Genomic DNA, 4,747 nt, shown 5'->3' on the forward strand with positions numbered 1-4,747 from the left:
CCGCCAACCAATCATAAGCTACGGTTTAAGTGACGTAAAAAATAGCGAAAAGAAGATGATAGAAAGCAAATTAAGTGATGGATTTTTTGTCAGCTGGTTGGCTTAGAGGTTAGGGTTAGGGCTAGAAAGTAGCCATTTAATTGACGCGGGTTCGATTCCCACCACTGTTATTGCTCTTTTTCTTCTTTAATTACCAAATAAAGTCCAAAACAAGCATTAACTCTCTGGCTGAGTGCTAGAAGGGTCACAATTGGACGGTAGCCTCTTATAACCTGTTCTGATTGGTTGGCGGTTGCATTGTAGTCATTCGCAGTGGCAGAATTTCGACTTGTTAAAGTGGCTACCTATTTCAAGCACTGCTCTCCATTCAACGTCACCTAGTGGATAGAATAATTCACAAACAACAATCGAAAACTTCACGCTGTCCATCGCGGGAACTGGCCTTGCGTTATTGATTCAAAGCCTCTACAAGTATGCGAAACTAACAGGAATAACCCATCAGAAGCATTTCAGTCTGAGATTAAAGATTCAAAACCAACCAACCAATTGTTTTCTCTGTGACGGTTAGAAATAGATAAACTGAACTGAACACACCTTTTGACATTTAACAATGTTCTAGCTCTCTTGACTAGCAAGTGTGGGTCTACTGTTTCATCTGAGCAAGTTTGCAGTCACTTTGGATGTTGAGAAGGAAGACAATGCCTACCGAGTGGACACCTTGCTACTTTGTATTGACGTCACAAAACCACTTCGGCAGCAGTGGCCGAGTGGTTAGCGCGTTGGGCTCGCAGTCGAGAGCCTGTATGTTCGACTCCAGCCACCCGCACTTGCTGTTGTTTCTCTGGGCAAGAAACTTTACGATAATTGCCTCTACCCAGTGATTGATTTCGAGTAATGGGTAGTACCAAATTTAAGTCACAAGTAGAGTAGACAACTGGAAACAGACATTGCCGTCGGCTGCAGCGTGGGTCAGGTGTACGTCGGAACTTCGGAAGACGTACACCGATGCATAGCGCTCAAGTCCGCTTTCCCGCAATGCAGGATAAAGATAAACAAACAAACAAACTTGAAGATATTTTCCATTTCAGTTTTCAACTTTCTCTTGTGTTTATTACAAAATCAAGAAACTAATTTTCTTCTATTTATCAGGTCAGGTGACCATCTGCGTTGTCACTACCCAGACAGCAACATTCGTCCTTTTTACAATGATTCTACGGCCACAGACAGGCGCGGATTTATGGGGGGGCCCAGGGGGCCCGGGCCCCCCCCCGAAATATTGTGAGGAATTATTGTTGAAATTCTATGTATCCGCATCAAATCGTTTGATGTACGTCTAAACAGCTGATATTAGTCCCAAGGCGGGCGGACTTAACTTATCTGGGGGGGGGGGGGGTGGGGGTAATTTTTTGTTATTATTATGGTTAAAATCATGCATCGATCAGACTCCTTTATTCCGTTATACAACTGCAAATACATTTTAATAGCAACATTTGTTGGTGCTGACTCAGCTGAAACCAATGCTGAACCAAATGACGTCAGTTGAAACAATCTGAAACCTTGAATGGCTGTTTTATAGTTTTTAGCCTTCATTATAATTTCAATCAATTGCCGTCTATGCTTGCAAACATACAAACATCCAATTGGTCATGGACACTGCATACAGGGTTTTAAACCAGATTTCAAGTTTACTTTGCATGCTTAGCAGTTTTTATTCAAGCAAAATGTATTTTTCAAACATTCACAATTGATGAAATGGCTGTTTCTTTTAATGTCTATTTTATTTTATGGCATATCGTATATGTCGTAATATAGTGGTATAGTGGCTTAGCCAAGGGGAGGGGGGGTTACAACCCCCCCCCCCCCTTGGCACGCGTGTGAGTAGTTAATCATGTTGACTTATTGCCCCGTGTATCACCGGATGTGGTATCACCACAGGTAGGGTATAGGTAGGGTATCACCGGAAGTGGTATCACCGGAAGTGGTATTGACGGAAGTGGTATTGACAAGTGCCGTCGCCTTACGGGTATTGACATCTTGTGGGTATTGACATTTTGTGGGTATTGACATTTTGTGGGTATTGACATATTATATAGGTATATTCGGTGTGTTACGTCACTCTATGAAAGTTTATTTTATTAAATACGATAAACGATGATAGTTTTTGAAATATGTTTTCTGCAACAAGGACATGTAGTAATTTTTTGTTCACAAGTTCGGCAACAACATAAATGCCCGCACGGTAAAAGTATAATATTGGTTCGTTTAGTGTTTGATCAATTGTTGTTACTGTAGCATCAATTATATTTTGCACAAGTAGGTTAGAGAGTAGAATATATATTTGGTAACAAGGTTCTTTAAATATAAATTTCATTTTGTCAAAAGTAATGAAGTCGTTTGGCTTTACACAGCTGGTGTAATGAATGTTGGTTGTTCGATACGAACGTTAAATTAATGCAAAAGGATGTTGATTCAGTGGGTAGGTTTATAACTCTCTTGTGGATGTGCGAGCTCAGCCTGCTTCCTGTTTTGAGCGTGTTGAGACCTGTTCACTCACCAGAGGCTTGCCTATCCTAAGCAGTATATGTGTCAGGATATGATATAGCTTGGATTGCTTCCTGCAGCAGGTCTGTAATTAAGCCGTTGTAAGGTCTAAAGTCTATAGTAAGCAGAGTGTTTGAATATGAATTCACAACCAGTTCACATTTTCCAGATTTTCCTTGTGTTGATAGATTGTCAGATTATATCAGTTAAGTTTAGATGTAATAATTTGTACTGAAATATGTAAGCAAAGTTTAAGATTGAGTTGGTTATGGAATAATTAAAGCAGAAACAGGTCCCCAGGTTGATTTTGATTAGACGTTGAATCAGTGTAGAAAGAAGGTTAGAAAGAAAAACAGTTTTGGTTTAACGGATTACATTCAAATTACGTATGAGCGTTTGTAAATGACCTGATTTTAATTATTTTTCATCTTTGCAGGAAATAATCTATTGTTAAGTTGCGGGAAATGTAGGGCCTATTAATAATCCTTATATTTGATTTTAACACGAAAAATTAACATCAACACTCCAAAGCGAAATGCGAAATGTTATATATGGACTACGCTACTCTACAATGCAGAAACATGGACACTGTCATCACAAATGGTTAAACAAGGAGGATTCTCCGCCAGACCGACACTGATTGCAATAGCGAACAGCTCATCTTAAATTGGATACAAAATATAGCCTAATTCGAGGAAATTCTGAAGTTCGTTCAAACGCCAATGAAACTAGATTTGTTTTTTCTTTTAGCTACTTCTTCTACTGAAAGAAATATACAAAGACTTTTTAAATCAAAATGAAATACATGGTCAGTGCGGGGATCGAACCCGCGACATTCGCGTTATTAGCACGACGCTCTAACCAACTGAGCTAACCGACCAGTTTTTTACTGGAAATCTTGTTGTTTAATAAAACCTATGTGCTGACGGACAAAAGAAACAAGACACTGCAGTTCCAATCATATTTTATTGACAAATGGTGCAAAACAATCACAGAATAAAATCAAATTTAATACGCTTTTGAGGTCGTAACGCGCTTGGTGATTGATCCTTTAGGACTTTTAAATATTTGAGGATTTCTTGTAATTGGTGTTGATCTTCTGGAGTTGGCATGGGGCACGCTTCGAATGTTTAGATTGATTGAAGATTTCGTTATACTTTGATGAGTCTTTTGATCTGCGGATCGGTTTTAGTTTATTGTAAGGCAAATGACCAAAGGGTTGGTTATAATTATTATAATCTATGACGTGTCCAAAAAGCTTAATAAATACTGTATTTAATCATCTTCAACAGTAATAAATACTGCATTTTATCATCTTTTTGGTTAATCTTCGTTTCGGTTTATGTTGGTTTCGGTAAACTTTTATTTTACCAGGTCTCCGTTTCGCTGTAACAGTGGTTTCAGCTAAACCTTTATAGTAACGTTTGATAAATGTAACTAATCTGGAATAATGACGTAGGTCTAACTTCAGGCTTATCATGTAGGAATAACATTTACATTTTTTTTTATGATTCTTATTTACAACTAAACCATTCTATGATAATAACAACATGATGCAACTCAACACGCAACCACTAAATTAAGACAAAGAACCTCCTGCTCTGTATTGTTCAGTTTAGATCTGTGTAGCTTATCAGGTTCATAATGTAGCTAAGCATTTGTTTGATAAAGATCATTGAAACAGTAGTTTCAGCTAAACCTTTATAGTAACGTTTGATACATGTAACTAACCTGGAGTGATAGCTTGGTCAAAACAACGTAACTTTAGGCTTATCATGCAGGAATAAATTTTACATTTTGATTTTAGATGATGCTAATACCAGCTAAACAATCAACATTTCTTTTATACAATGAGAACACCCAAATGAACAGCTATAGAACAAATTGTTGCAACATATACTTCTACAATCTGAGGACTGGAAAAAAAATCAACAAACCTAGCGCAATCTACATCACAAATTGTTACCTTAAGACAAGCATGAAAAAATACAAACTCCAGCAGAGTGAGAGCACAAATTTTGCAACACGTAATGACACCTGCTGATTAAAACACACAAACAAATCTCTAAACACAGATTTTAACGTTACAAATTATGCAGCATAAAGTTTGCGCCTCGTTAGTTAATGTTTTTTTTTGATTTATCAATCATACAAACTGAAAGTTTGTAGCGTGTTAAAATTATTTTTGGTTGTTGGTTTGTGCAAT

The 4,747-nt window shown here is 37.7% G+C and overlaps 1 non-coding gene across 1 annotated transcript; it reads right to left on the bottom strand.

The window, feature by feature from the left end:
* Positions 1-3,347: 3,347 nt before the first annotated feature.
* On the bottom strand, positions 3,348-3,421 carry Trnai-aau (transfer RNA isoleucine (anticodon AAU)). Its single transcript has one exon. It is a non-coding gene; the product is annotated as a tRNA-Ile (tRNA).
* Positions 3,422-4,747: the final 1,326 nt, after the last annotated feature.

Source organism: Aplidium turbinatum, chromosome 13 (assembly GCF_918807975.1).
Source record: "Aplidium turbinatum chromosome 13, kaAplTurb1.1, whole genome shotgun sequence".
NCBI classification, from domain to species: Eukaryota; Metazoa; Chordata; class Ascidiacea; order Aplousobranchia; family Polyclinidae; genus Aplidium; species Aplidium turbinatum.